This window comes from Equus caballus, chromosome 22 (assembly GCF_041296265.1).
Source record: "Equus caballus isolate H_3958 breed thoroughbred chromosome 22, TB-T2T, whole genome shotgun sequence".
Lineage (NCBI taxonomy): Eukaryota > Metazoa > Chordata > Mammalia > Perissodactyla > Equidae > Equus > Equus caballus.
In genome coordinates this window covers 21,597,081-21,618,346 of record NC_091705.1, presented here as the reverse complement: position 1 = coordinate 21,618,346, position 21,266 = coordinate 21,597,081, and the positions used below count along the sequence as shown (strand labels likewise).

The following is a 21,266-nucleotide window of genomic DNA, read 5'->3' as shown; positions in this document are numbered from 1 at the left end:
TGCAGAAGGATCCCAGGATGGAGGGCACTGCTCTGGAATCGGCAGGGCTGGGTCACATCTCGGCTTCGCCCTTCTCTAGTTCTGTGACCTGGGGCAAATTGCATCACCTCTCTGATCCTCAATTTTCCTCATCTCTAAAATGGGGATGATGCTACCATGCACACCTTGTACCTTGTACCTTATAGGGCTGCTGCAAGGACTGAATAAGGTGCCTGTGATGGGCTCAGCACCACACCTGGTACCTCTAAGACTCAATGCTCAGGAATTACTATTGCAAACATTGCTATTGTTTTGCCTCCTTCTGCCCAAATACCCAATGGCCTGGGGTATTCGGGCAGCAGGAGGGTTTATTAAGAATATCACTGGCTTCAGGGAAAGGTGACCTGGGTTTGCATTCTAGCAGCTGCCATCTTGCTATGTGACTTTGCACAAATCACTAGCCCTCTCTGGGCCTCCATTTCTCCATCTGAGTGATGGGAGAAGGGGGTGTTGAAGGAGATAGTCTTCCACGGTCCTTGCAGCTTGGCTCCCCAGGTCCTTCCGGAGGACCAAGCGCATGCTCGCTGAGCCCTCTACGTGGCCCACACCGTGCAGGTCCCGGGCTGAGCAGTCCAGTTGAGCCGCATGCTGCCTTTTCCTACCATCTTCACTGGCTCCGCAGCCAAGGCAGAGAGGAGCCCTGATCAGGGCAAGGGGCAATATCAAGTTGTGGCTGAAAGCACCCGACTTCCAGATCTAAACCGGAGGTCTACTTCCGGGAGCCGTGTGACTTGAGGAGAGTCACTTAACCTCTTGTACCTTGGTGTCCTCGTCTGTAAAATGGGAATACTTGTAACTTGTGAGGATGAAATAAATTACCATGCACCAAGCATTTACATAAGTGGCTGGCACAGAATAACCACTATTTTTACTAACAGCCACAGCTAGTCTTTGGATCAGGCACCATGCTAAGTGTTTTACAAACTTTTATTTAAGTCTCACAAAAACGCTGTGACATGTTTGTCTCCATTTGAGAGGTGAACAAGTTTGGCTCAGAGACTTAAGCCACTTGCCCAAGGTCACACAGCTTGCAAATAGAGGTGGGCTTGAATCCAGCGCTCTCTCAGGCTGGGTTCTTTCCACTCACTGCGCTGTTTCCCCTTAGCTCTCTGTTTACTGATAGGGAAACTGAGGCTCAGAGGGCTCCACCCAGGCTCAAGTCCTGCTGGGCCTGAATCCAGGCAATGTGGTACCCGGATGCGTGCTGTAGGGCCGTTACTCTCATTCATGGAGAAGGAAACTGAGGCTCAGTAGACAAAGGAGCTCTTCCAAGGCCACTCAGCTTGGGGGCAGGGACAGGACCGGGTCTGGCTGCCCACTAGGTAGATGGTGAAGCCTCTGAGGGAAGAGGCCCCAGCACCCACCCCGGGCAGTGGGCCCCCCCTCAGCCCCGCAGCCCCGACTGCTCCTCCCATTCCCTCTGCTTTATGACCTGTTTTATGAGCACAGCCTGGCGGCTTCCATGTTGCCATGGGAACCACCCTTTGCAGGCTCCTGGTAGCTTGATCTAGGATTGGCAATTTTAAGTCGGGAGCCAATCCTGGGGGGCAGTGGGGTCCGAGGGTTGGGGGTCTAGGGGGCCCCAAGGACGCGTGGGACCTACCTGCCCCTCTGCTCTGCCCAGCTCCCAGAGGCCAAGGGGCTCAGTGAGATCATGGCTGGGAGATTGTGGGGCTGCGGGAACCCAGAAGGGGTCTGGAGCCCTCAGGGAAATGAGATGGGCCACTGAGTGTGGGCACGGAGAGCCAACCGAGCCAGAGGGGTGGACACACACACTCAGGGACACACAGCAACACAAGGAGAGCCAACATAAAGGTCCTCACAATGGAATACATAGACACACACAGACTCACACATGCAGAATCAGAGAGATGCACACAGCGCTTGTGGGGAAAGAGACACAGACACGCAGAATCCAGAGGGATGCGTGAGTACCCGGAGACACACACAGACACACACAGACTTCCAGAGACACACACAGGCATCCAGAGAGACACACCGACACACACAGACATGCAGAGACACACACAGAGGATATCTGGGCACCCAAAGACACAACGCAGATGCACACAGACACACAAAGGGGCACACAGACATGCACCCTCATCAGCTGTGTGACCCAGCCATACAGCCTGACCTCTCTGAGACGCAGTCTTGTCATCTGTCAAATGGGCATCACAATCCCCAGCTTGTGAGGACAGGGGAGGAGTAACGGGGGACACACCCACAAGTGCTTAGAGGCCGTCATTCGTCCACTCAAACATCAACATCAAGCACCTCCTGTGCGCCAGGATCTCCCCTGAGCTGCAAGGAGCGAGCTAACGAGGGCTTGCCCTCAGGAACCTCACAGTCTAGTTGGGGAGATAATAAAACAAACACAAACAAAACAATTTTGAATTATGAGACTTGCCATGGAGATAATATAACAAAATAAGAGTGACTTGGTGGAGAAATATGTTAGGCTAGTCAAGGACAATGTAGGGGAGGGAGGGAGGACCACGTAGGGAGGAGAGAGGGGGAGCGGGAGGGAGAGAGGGAGGAAGGGAAGGGAAGGAGGGGCCGAATGGTTAGAGAGAGCAAGGCACCTATTGTTTAGTGGGTACCTGGGTACCTACTAGAGGGAGGGAAGCCAGTGGGGGAGGGCAAGAGCTCCAGGGCAGGCCTGGCTACTGTCTCCGTTTGCCCAGGGAGCCCTGGCCCATGGAAGCAGAATTTCCTCCTTTCATCCCCTAAACTTTCATCTGCCAAAAAGTTAATAAAAATACGGGGAGGAGGGGAAAATGTCCCCAGGAAAGGAAGGCCACTGATGCTGTGCCCTCACTCGGGACAGACTCTTCCAGCGGCTCTGTCAGAACTCCCGCTGCCCTCAGGGTGCAAAGGGGAGGTCGTGGTAACAGAGCTTAGAGTCAGAAGACCTGCTGGGACCCTGCCTTTATCACTTTCCCACCTGTGACTTGGGCAATTCCCCCGCAGTGCATTTGCTGGTGGCCTGACCATAAGCTCCTCCCTGGGTGTCAGGATGGAGTGGGCGGTGTTCACCAAGGACCTGACCAGGAGCAATGGATGCTGGTTGCCCTCCTTCATTTTCCTGAGCAGATATGCAAGGTGGACTGGCTGGGAGTGTGTCCTCCCACTGACTGGTCTGACGAGGCCTCGGAAGGCACAGGAAGGCATGCATGGCCACCAGTGACTGGTCTCAGGGCTGCTAACCTTGCCCAGAGACACCCCAGCCTTGATGCAGCTCAGCAGGTTGTCCCCAGGGGTAAGCCCCTAAGCTGCAAATGAGCAGAATGGATTTCCTGGGCCGCAGGCAGGCAATGAAGGTGCTGCCACCCACCGCTCTCCAGGTCCCAGGATGCTCCCAGCTGGATTTCAGGCTCCTTGGTGTCTTGGCACAGACTGGCAGTGCCTCTCTGGCTGTGAGCCCTCCAGCCGCCCAGCCCTGCCTGACAGGACTGGGGAACTGGAGGAGGACTGGCCGTGCCATGGTCCACCCCCCAAGTCAGCTCCAGAGTCAAGGCAGCTGGCTGAGAAGCCTGCCCTCTCTGAGCTTCATCCTATCTGTCCAAAGGGGATCTGAAGCCTTGTGCCACCTGACTCCCAGAGCAGGGGAGAGGTGACTTCAAGGATGGAAGTGACAGGGCCGTGAATCGTTGGAGACACGGGGCCCTCTGTGGGCCTCCGCAGACGGATTCTACGCAGGATGGTGTGAGTGTGGTCAAGTGCCCGTGGGGCAGCCTGCCACACGCTGGTCTCCCCGCTTCTGCCCTTCCCTGGACCCCTCTCCCCCAGCAGCCCTGGGATTCTGTTATGTAAAATGCGAGGTCAGAGAATGACCATAGGATCCAGCGATTCCACTCCAGGGTATAAATCTGAAAGAGCTGAAAGAAAGGACTTGAACAGACGTTTGTACATCATGTTCACAGCAGCGATATTCACAAGAGCAGAGGCGGAGGCACCCCCAGCGCCCACCGATGGATGAACAGATAAACGACGTATGGGACTCACATACAATGGAATATTATTCAGCCTTGAAAAGAAAGGAAACTCTGACACATGCCACAACATGGAGGAACCTTGAGGACATTATACTCAGTGAATAAGCCCGCCACAAAAAGACACATACTGCATGATTCCGCTTTGATGAGGTATCTAGAGTCGTCAAATCCATAGTAACAGAAAATAGAACATTGGTTTCCAGAGGCTTGAAGAGGGGAGGATGGAGAGTTATTGTTCAAGGGGTACAGAGTTTCAGGTTTTCAAGATGACAAGAGTTGTGGAGATGGACGGTGGTGATGGTTGCACAACAACATGAGTGTATTTGAGGCCACCGACCTTTCCCTTAACAATGGTTACAATGACCCCGGTGACGGATGGTAATTAGTCTTTGGGTGGTGAACGTATCGTCTACACAGAGACTGAAATATAATGATGTACACTTGAAGTTTGGATAATGTTATAAACCAATGTTACTGCGATAAAAACTAAACAACAAAAAAAAGAATACAATTGTAGATGCTGGAAAAAAAAGAAAACAAAAGAAAAAAAGAGTGGTCCAATCTTTCAGTTATGCTCTAGGTTCTTAAAATCTATTCTGTTGATGAATCATTTGGATACTAGTTAAAAATTCAGACTTCAGGGCACCAACTCACCAAACTCGGATTCAATAAAACTGGATTTTTAAAACCAGGAAAAAATGATTAAAATGATAAATTTTATGTTTACATATATTTTATCACAATAAGAAAATGGCACACACCACACACACAAAATCCACGGCAGACCGAGCCTCTCTTCTGCTCCGCATCTTCCCGTGGCTCCACCACACATCCCTGTGGCCCCCAGAGCCGCGTGCACTCTGCACCCCCGACCTCTCTGACCCCATCTGCCACCCCTCCCCTCGCTCCAGACCCACTGGCCTCCTTGCTCTTTTTCCAACCCGCTAACTTCACGCCAGCCTCAGGGCCTTGGCACCTGCTGTCCCCTCTGCCAGGAAGGCTCTGCCCCAGATCTCTACAGGGCTCCAACTCTCTCATCCTCCAACTCTCAGGTCAAGTGTCCCCTCCTCAGAGGTGCTCTCTGACCACCCGGACTGACAACCCACGTCCCACTCCTATCATCCTTTGTCCCTTTGCCTGAATTTATGTCTCTTCACAGCATCAATCACCACCCGGAACAATACTTTATGCTTGTCTGCTTGTCCCCTCTGGCAGAATGTCGACTGCAGAGGGCGGAATCTCATGTTCGGAGGCCCTAGACAATACCTGGCACGTAGTAGGTGCTCAAAAGCAGCCACTGGACGAATGGAGGATGACCCCACTGTTGGACAATGTGTGCCTATGACACCCACGTCTGGTTATAGCCGCACAGGTGTAAGTACATAGGAAAGCCAGGAAGGATGCCTGCCGGGCCCACAGTGGTGAACCAAGAGGGCCAGCGAGCAAAAGGGGCACGGGCAGGGGCTGGCAAAGACCCTTCATGGTTTACCCCATCCACCCAGGTGTCGCCTGAAACCTACAATGGAGAATGGTCATGTGGTACCTACGCACTTTCCACAAAGAGCTCTGAGATGGTGATGCCGTGTCCCATGTAGGCAGTGTCCATGTGTGATTTTCTCACTAGCCTTCCCAACAACCCCTGGGGGACTGTTACGACCACCCCATTTCACAGCGAATCTCATTCTCCTTTCCCCAGAGAGTCACTGAGCTGCTCCCCGCCAGGCACAGCTCTGGGCTCAGGAGCCGCCAGAGTGGAGAAACCATCCCACCTGCCTGGACCTTACCCTTTAGTCAGGGAGACAAGCAATTAACAAGTAAGTGACACTTGTCTGTGAGGGAAGAAGGCTATGGATAGTTGTAAAAGAGGGACGGTGTGGGAGTGGGGCAAGCAGAAGAGGCGAGTGGAGGAGGGGTTGCAACTGAAGTAGAGAAACCAAACCCTCACTGGGAAGGTGACATTTGAGCAAAGACCTGAAAGACGTGAGTGAGAGAGTGATCCATGTGGATGCATGCAGGCAAAGGCAGGTGCAAAGGCCCTGAGGCAGGAGCATCCTTGGCATGCTGAAGCAGGAGCCGGGAGGCCACTGTGGCTGGGGGCCATGCTTTCGGGGAGGGAGGCTCAGAAAGACGAAGTCACTTGCCTCACAAGTAGGAAGGAAACCAAGAGCAATATCTTGGGCCTGCCTGACTGTGAAGTCCGGGCTCTTAACCGCAAAGGGCCTGGCACTTGTCCTAGCGAGGGAAGCCATGGGGGTTGAGCATGGGTTAGGTGCCAGGCACTGCACAAGGCACACTGGGGGATCCTGTGGGTGAAGACCCACCCTCCTGGGCCTGCGGCTCCAGGGGAGAGAGGAGAGGAGCCTGTGAGAGAAGTCAGCTGAGAGCAAGGCAGATTTCCACAGGAATCCACGTGATGGCTGTTTCCATTTCTGTGTGTGCTGACAGGGGCACGTGTGCACACGCGTGCTCCAGAGCGTGTGTCTGTGTGAGTGCAGAGCTCCCAGGTGGCCGGTGGGGGTCTCGAGCTAAGCCGTGGTTTATTCAGCCCTCCACATCTGGGTGAGTGTGAGTGAGTGAGGGCTGCCTTGCTAGTCCTTGTGACTGTCCGTGCATCCCAGGAGGGCTCCCTGTCCCTCGGGGGTACGTCTCTGTATCTGCACATCTAAACTCGAAAGCATGTCCTTGCATGTGTGTGTCCGGGCTTGTGCAATGGCTGAGTTCTGCCTCTGTAGCGTGACCTCCTGGGTTGGAATCTAGGTTCTGCCACTGACTTGGAGTGACGTTGGGCAAATGACCTCACCTTTCCCTGCCTCACTTTCCCCATCAGTAAAATGGGGCTGTTAATAAGGCACACCTCATGAGGTTGTTGTGAGGATGGAATAAATCAATATGTGGGAAATGCTTGGATCAGCGTCTGGCACCTGCTCAGAGCCATGTGTGAGCTGTTACGTTAGGGCTCAGTCTGCACGTGTGTCTGTCTGTCTGCATATGCGTCCTGTCCGTATATCTGTGTACTGCTTCGTCTCCTCTCTGGCCAATGAGAGAGAATGTTCCAGCTGGGGTGGGGGCCGGGGTAAGGACCAGCAGGAGGGGCCTCCACCACGGCCTGGCCAGCTGGACTTTTCACAGTCCAGTGACTTTGCCCTCTGAGCGGCCGAGTGGCTGGACAGGTGGGCACAGAGGGTCCCCTCCTCTGGGCGGCCCCGGGCCTATACTGTAGCCGCCTTGGCCCGATCACAGGGCCTGGGTCTACTGTCTGACGCCCCTCGGGACTAGGAGAGCTCAGAGGGTACAGTCACAGCTGAGCCACCTCTGTGTCCCCACGTCACAGCATTCACTCAGTGACAGCTGACAGGCACTGAGAGCTGGCTGAGTGTCATGGTACCTGGTCGGAACCATACACGGCCCCGCTTGCCGAATCCTCACATCGGTTTTCTGAGATAGGGCCTCCCATTATCCCCACTTTACAGATGGGGAAACTGAGGCACAGATTAAATCTCACAGCAGGTAAGTAGAAAGATCAGAATTTGGACCTGGTTGTCAGGCTCCAGAAGCTACAATCTTCTATCATACCTCTTTTACTGAGCTCAATATACTGAATGAAATTTACTGATTAAATGAACGTTAAATGAGTGAATCAATGAACCAGAGAGACAAGAGAACGAGGTTCAGGGTGGGGTGAGGAGGCTGAGAAAAAGGTGGCGAGTGATTCTGGCAGAGGAGGGGACCAGCTTGGCGCCCTGCTGGGAAGCCCTGGGGATGGGAGGGGACGGTGGATGGCGCCAGATGGTTGGGGTCTGGAAGGCCCCGCAGAGGGGCCTGAATCTGAGCTGGCTCCACTCTTGAGAGACCTGGCCGCACTGAGGTGCCCTGGGGACAGACCACCTGCATCCTTCTTCGTGGATAAATTGGTGAGCTGAGGCCAGGTCTCTGGGAGGGCTTGTGGCTGAAGGTGGACTAACAGAGTCAGAACAAAGCTCTGCAGCCAGTCGGGTTGGAGCCCTGGTGCCCTTGCTGCTGGCCAGGCGACCACGGGGCAAGTCACCTCCTGCTATTGAGTCTCAAGTTTCTCATCTGAATCAACTTGTTGAAAAGATGAAAGTCATTAGCCTCATGCCCAACAAGAGTCCTCAGTAAATGATCATCCACCGTCAAACAAGGGCTTTATAATAACCACAATAAATCAGTTAGAGGATGGAGTGGAAAAGGTGGAGAACATGCACAAACAGATAGGGAATTTAGGAAGCAAGAAGGACACTATATTAAAAAAAAAAAAAACAGCTGACTGGAAATGTTAGAACCATGCTAGAAAAGAAAAACATGGTATCGGAGAGGAAAAATTGTTTTGATAAGATTATCGGCAGATTGGAGTCAGGAGAGGAAAGTGAACTTGACGATGGGTCAAGAGAAATTCTCCAAACTGAAAAGAGAAAATGAGTATAAAAATTTATAGTGCAGGCTTCCCAGATTTGTTAAGATGGCTGAAGCCGAGTGCCAGACACACAAAGCTCAATGGTATCATTCCTTCCTTCATTTAACAAATACGTATTGAGCTCCTAGTGTGTGCCCAGGCAGTGTTCTCGGTACTGGGGTCTCAACAGTCAAAAGGACAAAGGCCCCAGCCCTGAGGGAGCACACACCTAAGGGGAGAGACAGACTCACAAATAAGTAAAACGTATAGTACGTTAGGTGGCAATGTGTCCTGTGGATAGCAAGCACCCCCCACACAGGAGGGGGTCAGGAAGAGGAGAGGTGGGAGAGGCAGTCTTAGGGTGCTCAGGGAGGCCTCAGTGACAAGGTGACATTTGAGCAAAGACCTAAAGGAGGTAATGGAGGGAGTAGGTGATTTTCTGGAGGAGTATTCCAAGCAGAACGGACAGCTGGTGCAAAGGTCCTGGGGCACGAGTGCTCACGGGCAGCTAGTAGAAGAGACAGAAGGCCAGGGTGACCAGAGCTGAGTGATCGAGAATGATGGGAAATAAGGTCAGAGAGGTAAATGGGAGGTAGGGGCTACCAGGAGGGAAGCAGATGATCCTGTAGGGACTTTTACCTCAACTGTGAATGAAATGAGATCCACTGGAGGATTTCCATCAGTGACATGACCTGACTTCTATTTTAACAGGGTCCCTGGGGCTGCTATGTGGAGAGCGGACTGGAGGGGGCCAGGTGACAGCAGGGAGGCTGAGGGGGGCATCTGCAGTGATGACCCAGGTGGGACTGTGGCACCTGGAAGGAAGGTGACAGCAGTGGAGACAGTGACAGGTTCTGGATTCAGGGTGTGTTTTGAAGGTTGGGCTGATGGTGGGAGGGTTGTAGTTGTCCTTGTTGCATCGTTGGGGCTGACCAGCTCCCCCAGCTTCTGCAGAGAGTGCCACCCAGACACGCAGGAGGAGCTGCCCACCTGGCCCCTCCTGCCACAGAATCTCACTGACCTTGTGGGGTGGCCAGATGCCCGGGAGCTGGGCGGGGCAGGCTCCTGGCCCCCGGGCAGCACAGGCTGCGGGGTGGTGGGATCCCGTCTGCCCCGCCCAGCCCCAGCTCCGCGGCTGCCAGGCTCAGCTGTTTGCTTACTCAGAATTAGCAACGGTCCACAGCAGGTTCATTGGAGAAGCTGGTCCCCAGCGCCAGGCAGACCCCTCTCCCCCTGAAGCCTCATGGAGAAGGAGGCAACCTCCCCAAGACACCCCGATTCGTGCTCTGTTCCCGGGCCCTCCTCTCCTTCTCCACAGCCCTGCCCAGTCTGGCCCCTGGCTGGCTGTCCCCGGCTCCTCACTGGTGGCTCTGCATCCACCCTGCCCTCTTCCATCCACCCCACTCAGAGCAGGAAAATATGACAATACAACAGTAGTGTGGAATCCTCTCCCCACCTTCCTCTACCTGGCAAACCCCAGTTCATCCATCACGCCCAACGTCAACGCCCCCTTCTCCAGAAGGTTTTCCCCACCACCGCCAGGCTGGGTTCTCCTTCTGGCTCCCACTGCCCCCCGTGCTCAGTCCTCCTTATTCCACGCACATTGTATTACAGGGATGAGACAAATACTGCAGGCGTGCCCCCCAGCCCCCACTGTCCATGGCAGACATCACTAAACGATCGGGCGCTCTTCCCAACGAACCTGGATACGGCTCAGGATCACAGCTCTCTAGGACTAAGAGTGATTGCAAAGAGGTGAACAGAGAGGTTAAAATGTATTTTTTCATTCCCAGCTGCCTGTTAATTATACGCAGTCCCCCCCCCGACACACACACACACACACACACACACACACACACACACACACACGCCTTTAACCATGGCCTCCTGGAGGGCAGAGTAAAGCGGCTTCTTCATCACTCTTCCCCTAGAGGAGGGGAAGGGGGCCTGGCACTGAGGAAGCGCTCACGCTCGTGGAGGCTCATCCTACTCCCAGCCCTGAGAGACCCTCCTTGACCGCCTGGCCCTGTCCCCCACCTTCAGAGGAGACAACTGTCTTCCAGAAGAAGGCGTCCGCCCAAAGCCGCAGGGAAAGACCAGCGGTGCCACCCAGGACGGGAAGAGCCCCCTCGCTCCCCCTCCCCACAGCTGAGCCTCTCCAGGTACACCCCGCTTCCTGGAACTTTCTCTGTACCCAATTCCACTTAGCATTTGCATCTGCCCTCTTTGACATTGGGCCTCCCGCAGGAGGAAACTCACAGACCTTTTGGGGGGGGAAAATTTGGGGAACCGAAACCTTCGCTCTTTGTCAACTCCCCTCCCAGCTCTGTGTACATGAGCTGTGCTGGCCCATCTCAGCCTAAATGCCAAAGCGTAGAGGGGAGGGGGGAGCCTCCACAGAGTTTCCCAATGATGTCGTATGTCCCGTGATAAAAGGATTCTGGGGACAATATGTTCTGGAAATGCTGTGAGGTCTCCCCCTCAGGAAGCTTCACATTACATTTTATTATGCAAAAGAATCTACTCAAGCAAAAAGAATGGTTGTCAAACTTTGCTTAATCTTCAAACTTAATAACCACACAACCCTTTTTTTCCAAGTTCCTGTTTGCGTTGCTATCAGTTACCATTCTTTTAGTTGCATCAGAAACCTCAGTTGAGCTAGTTTATACAACAAGGAGTGTATGTTGGCTTTTGTGACAGGAAAGTCTAGAAGTCAAGCAGCCCTCAGGTATAGTTAGATCAAGGCCTTGGCTCCATTTCTTGGGAATTCCCCTTGGATCACTGTTCTCTCCCCTGTGCATTTGTCAGCCTCATCCTCGGTCTGGTTTCCCTCACAGCAACAAAATGGCTGCAGCAGTGCTGGGCATCACATCTGAGTAACCCATTGCACAGAGGAGCCTTCTCTTCTCCCTATATGGACTGGATGTCCTGGCCTCATTTAGCCAAGTGCTCATCCCTGAATCAATCACTGGACAAGAGGAATGGGCTTCAGCCAATGAGAGCCCACCCCGGGGATGGAATCAGAATGTCTTCCCCAAAACCTGTGGCAATGTCCTCTCCCTAGTAACACTCGTCCCACCTACCCCCACCCCATTTTTCCCTGCTAAGAAAACTTTGATGTGTCCCTATGGCACTGGTGATCCACTGATCTTCGGGAGGGTAGGGCCCTACCTGAGCCCTGGGGGTGACTCTTGATTGGTGGAAAGGCCATGTGACCTTATTCCTCGTCACTAACAATTGCTTCAGGAATGGCTGTATGACTTGGTTCTGGCTAATGAGATGCAAGTAAAGAATCTGCTGGGTCGGGCTTCTAGAAGAGCTTTGCTTTTCTCATATAAAGAACAGACCTGGCTGGCATGTCCCTTTGCCCCATTTCTTCTTTAAACCTAGGAGAAGGACTTGATACCTGGAGGTGTGGTAGCCATCTTGGGGCCATGAGGCAACAACTGTGAAAACAAATGCCACCGTGCCAGAGAGGGCAGAACAGAAAGCTGAAGCCTGAAGCCTAGACAGCACTGTTGGGCAGCTGAGCATGCCCTGGACTGCTGGATTAAGTAAAAAATTAGAAGTTCATTCTTGTTTAAGCCAAAGGCATTCCTAACTGACGCAAAGCCAAGTCATTTTTTGCAAACTAGCACTTGTGAGAACGGGAGACACAGCCTTGGAGACGCCGCTCGAGTTTCACTGAATCTTAGACACTTCCTCAAACACGTTCTGCCCCAGGAATGTCTGCGAGAACGCGGATCAGACAAGCCTGTGCATCCCCTCCAGCAAAGGGTTGCGTGTTCCCTGCATTGAGCAGCACTCCGGGAGCCGTGGAGCAGCAGGCCGCAGGGACGGCCGTCACCTCCCCTACCCCATCACAGCGCAGCCGGGCTTGGTTGGAGCTGATTTCAGAGGCTTTGGCGATGCCAACACAAAAGAACGTTCTTGAATCCAGAGACCGTTGGGGTTCAGCAAAATCTATCCCGAGCCTTAAACTCATCTCCCCTTCCATCCCAATCACCTCACTTCTGGGATCTCTCTTGAGAAAATAACCCAAGATAAGAAGAGAAAAAGTGAAGAAGATGAACATTTTCGTCACAGCCACATATCCAATACCCAAAAAACTAGACAAATCTAAACGTCCTACACCAGGGGAGGGATTAAGAAACCGTTTGATGGAATATTACATGGATGTGAAAAATTACGTTTACAAAGTCTGCGACAGTGAAGAGAAATAGTCATGATATTCGTTAATGAGAAAGCCAGCTACAACATTTATATACATGGTATGATCTCAATTATATAAAAATTGCAGGGCAAAAAATAAACCAGGGAAGAAATACACTGATATGTTCGCTGAGATTGTGCCTGCTTGGGGTTATTATGGGGACTTGTTGGGAAAATTTTCCTGCTGTTCTATATTTTCCCCTTTTGCCTATATGTTCTACTTTTGGAAGCAGAAGGAACAAAATTGACTTCTTTTTAAAGCTACCAGGACCCTCCACTGTGTGAGATCATTGCTGTTGTCTCCCCTCCAGTAAAGCGGATAATCAAGGGCTTCCTAGAACAGGGGACCCCCTTCTGCACCGGGCCAAAATAAAAACAGCTTCCAGACCCGGCGTGTTTGATTAATAGCTTGAAATTCTTTCAACAGGCAAACAGAGCGGTGGGAAAGGGGGAAAATCAACACCCTATTTTTAAATGGTGACGTGAGCTCACAGGAACTTAAGGCAAGAAGAGGTACACGCCATTCCAGGCCTTATGCAAATGTATGCAAATGAGACACTCCCTGGCTAAGCGAGAATTCTGGGTCGGAGCTCCCACCTGGATTCCAGGGTCTCCTGAGCTGAGCAGGGAAGGCAGAAGGGAGAGGAGGGAATAGTGGTGACCCCCATTCATGGAACACCTACTAAGTGTCCAGCTTGCAAAGCATTTCCACAGCCTGGAGCCCTTCTGACCCTCACCACACGCTGAGGTGTAGATAAGATGATCCGCCCCACTTTGCAGGTGAAGGGGAGCTGAGAAAGGGAAGTGCCCTGTGCAAGGTCCCAGAGGGAGGGGCAGATCAACTCCATAAGCCAGTGGTGCCTGGGACCAGGATAGACAGCCTTGGGATCCAAGACCATGGTACCTCTGATGGGGAAGAAGGAAGGAGGTAAGAGCTGCAGGCTGCCAGGAGCCCACGAAGCGCAAAGCTCTAGAAGCCCTCAGTGCAGTGCTATGACACATCCGGTGGGGCTCAGGAGCAGAACCTAGTCCTCGCCAGGTCCTTGCACACGCTGTACCTCTACCTGGAACACCCTCCATGCAGAGACCTATCGGCTCGCTGTAACTGCCCAGTCAGCTTCTGCTCCAAGGTGACCTTATCAGAGGGGCCTCAGCTGACCACCATCCCCAGAAGCACATCACCTGGCCAACCCAACCCCAGCATCTGCCCTGCTTGGTTTCTCTTCATGGCACTATCACCCTTCTGACTTTTGATATGAGTATTTGCTTATGACAAGAAAGTGCACTCCGTGAGAGTGTGGCTTTTGGGTCCCCTCTGTGTTTCCAACACCTGGTACATACTTGGTGCTCAAGACACAAGTGTTGAAGGAATTAATGAACAAATCAATGGATCTCAAGTCCCTCAGGATCTAGTTACGCAATCTTGGACAATAAACCAACAACAACAATAATAACACAATTATTGATGGGACATTGTTATTATAAGCAACATTTCTGAGCACATATTTTTACATTCCTTCCCTCATTTAACCCTCAGATCAACCATGTGAGTGAGGCAGGACATGGAATTATTCCCATTTGACAGCTGTGGAGACTGAGGCTCTAAAAGGTTAGGTAAGCCGCCCAGAAGCAGAGAGCGTAACCAGCCGTCAGATCTTGAATCAAGTCTGTCTGACGCGAGAACCTGCTTCCTTACCCGCCACGTGATGCTCCAGGTGGATTCCACCCATGAGGGCGCAGGTTCTGCATCTGCCTTATTCACCCTGGACTCCCCGTGCCTGGCACTGAGAAGCTCACCCTGCATAAGTATTAGTTAAATAAATCAGTGGTTCTCAAAGTGTAGTCCCTGGACCAGCCACAGCAGCATCACCTGGAACGTGTTAGAAATGTGGATTCCCAGGTCCCCCTGCAGACATGCTAGATCACACCAATGTGTGACAGCCGTGTGAGAACCACGGAGATAAACAAATGGATGCCCCCGGATCCGTTGCTCCATCCCTGAAGCAGGGCTGACGGACCAGGGAGGGTCATAGTGAGGGTAGAATGAGACTCTCACCCGGCTGGACCAACAGGAATTTAAGCTCTCCGCATTTCCTCCCGCAAGTGATTGGAAGAAAAGTTTTCGGCTCCAATTTCAGGCCTTTGATTTCAGCCTCAGCTGGCCCAGAAGATGCCAGCTTGTCAGAGGGAGTGGGGAGTTGAGAGTGATGGAGCTGGAGCAGGAGGATCTATTATTAATTACCATGTATCATTGATTAAGAGCCCACAGGGCACCGCAGCTGCAGGAGCTGGGGAGAGCCTCCGCTCCTGCCTGGAGTGGAAAATGATTAGCCACATTATGAAAGGAAATATTCATCCTGTAGCAGCCCTGAGCAAACACCTGGGGGCGGGGGTTTGGGGGTTGGGGGGGTTCTCCTTTCCTGGGGATCCCTCCTTCTGGAGCTGGGCAGCTGCCTCCCTCCACGGCCTGGGGCAGGAGGATGGACCAGCTGACCCTACCTGGCATGGGGCATAGGGTGGATTGGCAGATCAGAGAGCACACGGTCCTCCACTTAGTACTCGGGGCTCAGAGATGTCCAGCTTGGCCTCTTGAGAAAGCGGTTCAAGGTGGCTGCATCTTTCTGATTTTTCGAGAGAGAGAGGCACACGGGATTTAGATGTCAAATCTCCTCTTTTTTAAATATGGCTAAGACAAATTCTGGGTCGGCAAATTTTCTAGCTTCTCAGCTGCCATTGTCACATTTAATCCTTTCAACAACCCCATCTCCATCTTCCAGATGAAGAAACTGAGGCTCAGAGTGGTTGCTCACACAGCAAGTGGGTGGAGTAGCTGGGAGTCAAGCCCACGTGTGCTTCCTGAGTCTTCACTTTCTCTACTGGATCTCTCGGGTATCCCACCTCATGTGTCCCCACACCGCCTAAAAATAGTCCAGAAAGTCTCCAGTCGCTGCCCAGTCCAGGCTACACCCCTCCACACTGTGTCTCACATCCAGAAATAGCACAGAAACCCCCAGGCCGACAACACATCTAGGTGCTTGGGTTTGAACGCCTGGCCACCCCGCTGTGCTGTGTTCCCTGTTCCTCCCAGAACCAAGTGCCCGTGAGCCACCTCCAGTCTCCGGGGGCCACTTCTGACCTTTGACCTCACATTTCCCAGAGAGTCAAGTGGGCCTGACCAACCCCCTCTCTCTTTGGGACCATGAGAGCACCATGGAACTCTCTTTTTTTCTGCTGCTGACCAGCCTCAAGCTTTGAGCAGGACACCACCCTTCCCTGGGACTCAATTTCTTCTACACGCCAAAGAGGACTGTTTGCACCCCAGAATCCAGCTCCCAACCTCAGTGATTCTATGATCAAGCCATCGATCCAGCCACTTCTAAAGATGAGTGAGGAGATGGACTTTGCAGGTGGCGATGGTGATACCAAAACACTAGCTAACATTGCTTTAAAGCTGTCATGCACCAGACACTTATTTTGTAGATTATTTTGTTTAATCCCCATAGGGCCAACCCTATGAAGACGGTGCTATTGTAAGTGCCATTTTGCCGAGTTGAGACTAAGGCCCAGGGAGGGAAATTGCTCCAGAGCGCATGCTCTGAGCCGCCACTGTGACAGCCACGCTAAGTCCTCTCCCATGGCACCAAAACATGAGGCTTGTTGGCTCCTTCTAAATTTCTCCATCTGTAATCCGGACCACACCAGGCCCCTGGGGGCTGAGCAAGCTGCTCTGTTTCCCAGGAAACCATTTGGAGCCCTGAGGACTTATTAAGGAGTTCACAAACTTGGGGGAGAGTTTTCAAACTGGTACAGGTGACCACAGATCCCCAGGGAGACAGTAAGCTCCCCATTCCTGCAGGCGTGCAAGCTGAGACCGGGCAATGAATCTGGGGGCATGCTGTGGCAGCGATTCCAAGGCCAGACAAGGAGGCAGAGAGGATGAGCTAAGTCAGGGACTCTCTGGGAGAAAACAGTAGCGAAGGGCCAGACCGCCTAGGTTCTAATCCCACTTGCCGTGTGACCTCGGGCAAGGTACCAAACTTCTCTTTGCTCAATGTCCTTGCTTTTGAAACGGAACCAGTAATAGGACCTATCTCATTGTATTGCTCTAAGATCACACAAATTAATGCGTATGAAACATTTAGCAGTGCCTGGCACATGGTAAGTCTATAAAGCCTTAGCTATTACTTTCAAACTTTTCATTTTAACTTTGGAGTCCTATCTTCCAGTCAAAACTGGAGTGGATGCCAATACAAGAAAGAGACAAAGAGAAGCTGCCCACCTGAGGAGGTGCGGGCCAGGGCACGGGGGCCCTGTCAAGTCCGCCCCCTTCCCACAGCAGTCTCAACACCACTTCAAGGGTCTGTGGGGCCCAAGTGCCGACCACAGCCGAGGCCACCGCAGGCCCTCCGGCTCAGAGGCTCTGAAATGCTGCCTGCCGTCAAAATCCAGTCTGCTCGGGCCTCTCCAAACTATGGCATTCAGCTGCCACATTTCACAGATGGGGAAACTGAGGCCCGGAGAGGCGTGGGAGCTCACTAAGGTCACCAGCCAGTTGAGGGACAAGTTCCCCTGGGAGAGCAGAGTGCTTCTCAGTCCCCTTCTCCGAAAAAAACACACACGGGGGCCCAGAGGGGCCCAGGGAGCCTCCTCGGTGCCCCCGCCCAACATAGGGCCTCCCCCTGCGAGGAGATGGCTTCAGAGGACGGCTGTTGACTGTGGGGAATCCGCAAGAGGAAGTAAGATTTAGAGAAGGAAAGAAGAGTGACAGGAGCAAGAGTGAGTGATGCAAGAGGAGAGGAGGTTGAGGCTGGGCCGGAGGAGCAGGGGGCCGGGGCAGCTCAGGCCTCCCGGAGACGGGAAGGCTCCACCGGGCCGCTGCCTGGGGGGGGAGGGGGGCCTGGACTCAGCAAACCTGGGAGAGCCCCCAGATTTGCCAACATTTCCCTCCCCAGGCCACTGCTGCCCTCCATAAGACGACCCACCCCAGGGACGGCGTGATCCCAGGCTGCCTGAGGTGTGGCGTCGGATAGGATTCTGTCTGAGTCCCATCAGGCGAGGCCTGTAGAGACCAGAGGGTCCCAGACCCTCAATGTACAGAGGGGACACCAGCCCAGAGAGGGGCAGCAGCTCATCCAAAGTTACACAGCTGGTCGGGCAGAGCTGGGACCAGCCCCCTCAGACCTTTGGGGCCGTATTGTTTTCACTGGCATCAAAGCCTAAGCCTAGAAACCACAGTCATAATAATAATAACAACAACAATAACTTAAGAGCTACCTTTTTTGAAAGCCTACTGTACAGCAGGCACAATCCTAATTTCATCCTCATAAAGCAAGCCCACGGGGAAGGTCCATGATCTCCATTTTACAGATGAGGAAACTGAGGCACGTCAACATTGCAGAACCAGCCTGAGGCCGCACAGTTGGCACCTGGTGGGGGGAGGACGAGGGCCCGGCAGTCTGGCTGTACAGCCCACATCTTGATCGCTACTCTGTTGGCAGGGAGAGGACCCTCTTTGCAGAAGTTCGACATCAGTGAGGGGGTGAAGGGAACTTCAGGGTTTGGGGAACCACTCTAAGGCTGTTGAAACTGCGTGTGGGCAGCTGCCTTCCACAAGGCCAACAGCTCCTGTCATACTAGCTACAAAAAACCCAGAAAACTAATCATCCCAGCTTCCTTTTTGGCTAGGGGTAGCATGTGACACTGGTCTGGCTGATGAGATTTAGGTAGAAGTTTGAGAAACAGCGTTTCTCCACAGTTAGAAAGCCCTTTCCTTTGCACTTATCCCCTCCCCTTCTTCCCATATGGAACAAAGATGCAATGCCTGAGACCTAGCAATCATCTTGCAACCATGAGGCAACAGTGATGAGGACAAAGGGCTGCTGGCTAAAGATGTCCAAGGCACTGGCAGGTAGAGCTTGGGTCCCCAGTGGCATCAGTGAGAGCCATATTTGTCCCATTGGCCTACCCTGAACTTCCTGCCATATAGGACAATAAGCACCAACCAGGTAGGCCTTGATAGTAGGGTTTCTGTTATATGTAGCTGAATGCATTCCTAACTTTCCTAATAGTGGAAACAAGATGGGACCCAAGGACTGCCTGACCCCAAGCCCACGCTCACTCTGTGGAATCATGCTGCCTCCCAGGGGTCACATTTTCTCCCTTCCCATCTCTCCCAGAATCCACTGGCATTAGGCCTCTCCTGGATCAGGGATCAGAAAAGGCCCCCTGAGCAATTGCCCCTCAGGCCCCAGTGTCACCAGCCCACAGACCGCCAGTGTGGACCACTCGAGACTGTGAGGAACGGAGTGAGGGTCTAGCCCTGAGCCCACATACCATGAAATTTCCAGGCTTCCGAAGGGAACCTCCAGGCACCAGTCTGGGTTTGGCCCCCAATGACCAAATGCACCCATCACTCATTCGACTATGAAACGCATATTTATTGAGGGCAGGCCGAGTTCCAGGTGCTCACAGGTGAGGAAAGCCAGCAAAGTCCCTGCTGTCAGAGCTCACAGCCTAGGAGGGAGGCAGACAATAAGCAAGTAAGCAGATGTGTTCTTCTTGACACCAGCCTCGCCTTTACAAGGCACTTTACAGTTCACGTAACCTAACTCCATCTGCTCAATGACCCTGCAAAGTAGGGGCCATTTCCCCATTTTACAGAAGAAACAAAGGCCCCGAATGGGACCTAAGAAGAGACTCCCAAGGTCACCCCGCCACGTCCAGGAGACAACAGGCTTTGCCCCCAGGTTGGCCTGGCTGCAACCGCCCGCCCCAGGGGACGCCCTCCGTCCACCAGGACAATCAAACCAGGCCCCTCTGCCAGCGGGATCTGTGGCTCCAGGCACCACCGAAACAGCCATCAGAAACAACGGCCTCAACCCAAAAACAGAATCTGGCTGGGACACAGTTTTGCCAGCTACACAACAACCCCCTCGTCAAGCTGTTGGCGCCTGATGGTTCTTCAATTATTCATCCTCGCTGAACACGCGCGCCTAGGGCTTCAGCCATGCTTTCTGGAGCTCGCCCATGGGGGGAGCCCGGGTATTGAGTCCAGACCTGTCAAGAAGTTTGGAATCTGTCTGCCCACAAAATGTTTCCTGGTCCTCCCACACCGGCCCCGTCAGGCACAGCGGAGGATGATAACAAGCCAGGATGCTTCAGAGACACCAGGGCGAGCCTAGGTTTGCAAACTTGATGACTAAAACCTCTTGGCCTTTTCACTCCATCCAGCCCAAGGTCTTTCAGACTTTGAGCTAAGCAGAGTGTTAGGCAAGCTGTGAGGGTTCATGAGGGGTGACAGTAGGGGAGAGTCATTTCTTCAGGGGCATGGGTGGCAGGCAGTGACTCAAAGAAGCCACCAGATAGGAAGATCTCCTTTTTCAACATGGACAGAGCCAAACAGACCTGGGTTAAATTGTAGCTCTGTCACTTTCCAGCTGTGTGTCCTTGGACAAGTCACTCACCCTTTCTGATCAGGCACCTTAAATATAAAAAGGAGATTCATTCATCCCATAAATGTGTGTTAGGCCCCTAATATGCACAGGCGCGGGGGATACAGCAGTGAAGATAGTGGACAAGATTCTGCTCTCACAGTGGGGCTTTGCAAGGATCAGAGTTCCTGGACCTAAAGCATTGTGTCCCATATTAATAAGGACTCAATACGTGGTCATTATGATTACTTTTGTTATTATAAGAGAATTTACACTTTAAATATACGATTATTTTCTATCACCTCCCCTGTAAGATGATTTTTACCATAGCAGAGAAGAATCCCCCTGTGCCACCCACGCACACACACTTACCCACACACATACACACGCACACACATACACACACGCACACATACCTACCCACACACATGCATGCATGCACGCACATACACGCATGCACACACACCCACACACATACATGCATGCACACATATGCACACACACTTACACACATACATGCAAGCACACACGTGCCAACGGTTTTGAGGGAATTTATTTCCCCTTCAAAGTTAACTTTGATATTTATCTCCTCTAGCCTGTGAGGTTTCCGTCTGATCCATTTCCCCTGAGTCCTAGCCTATCCTGACTTACCCCGGCCCAGCCTGGCATTTAGCAGGGACTGATAAATCTTTCTTCACCCACTCACTCGTTCGTTCGTTTGGTCCTACGCTGTGCCAGGCCCGCTGTGACTGACACAGATGAAGTCCCTACCCTCGTGGAGTTTACCTCCTAGAAGGGCAGACAGACGACAGAAGGACAGACAGAAAGCACACTGTCCCCCAGTTCTGACGGCTGCTGCAGGAGAGAGGGGCAGGAGGGCCATTTTGGATCAGCTGGTGAGGGAAGGCCTTGCTGGGGAGGGGACGTCTGAGCAGAGACCTGGGAGGGGTGTTGGGGGGAGCCTGGTGAACTTCTGGGGAAAGAGAGCTCCAGGCAGAGGGCAGAGAAGGTGCAGAGGTCTGAGGCAGGAAGAAAGTTGGGAAGGAAGGGAGCCCACAGGGTCTCCTGCCCTGGATTCCCAGGCTGCCGAGGGCAACAGCCAGACAGAAGCACAAAAACAGGCACCACTGATGCCTGGTAACTCCCCAGACTCACTTAGACTCCTAGAATAGGGGC

The 21,266-nt window shown here is 52.8% G+C and overlaps 1 long non-coding RNA gene across 1 annotated transcript in view; it reads right to left on the bottom strand.

The window, feature by feature from the left end:
- LOC102150639 (uncharacterized) overlaps positions 1 to 18,153 on the bottom strand; it is a 48,604-nt gene extending 30,451 nt beyond the window's left edge. The window contains exon 1 of the long non-coding RNA XR_011430589.1: positions 17,935 to 18,153. This is a non-coding gene — a long non-coding RNA (uncharacterized lncRNA). The remainder of the gene's footprint in view (positions 1 to 17,934) is intronic.
- Between the last annotated feature and the right edge of the window lie 3,113 nt (positions 18,154 to 21,266).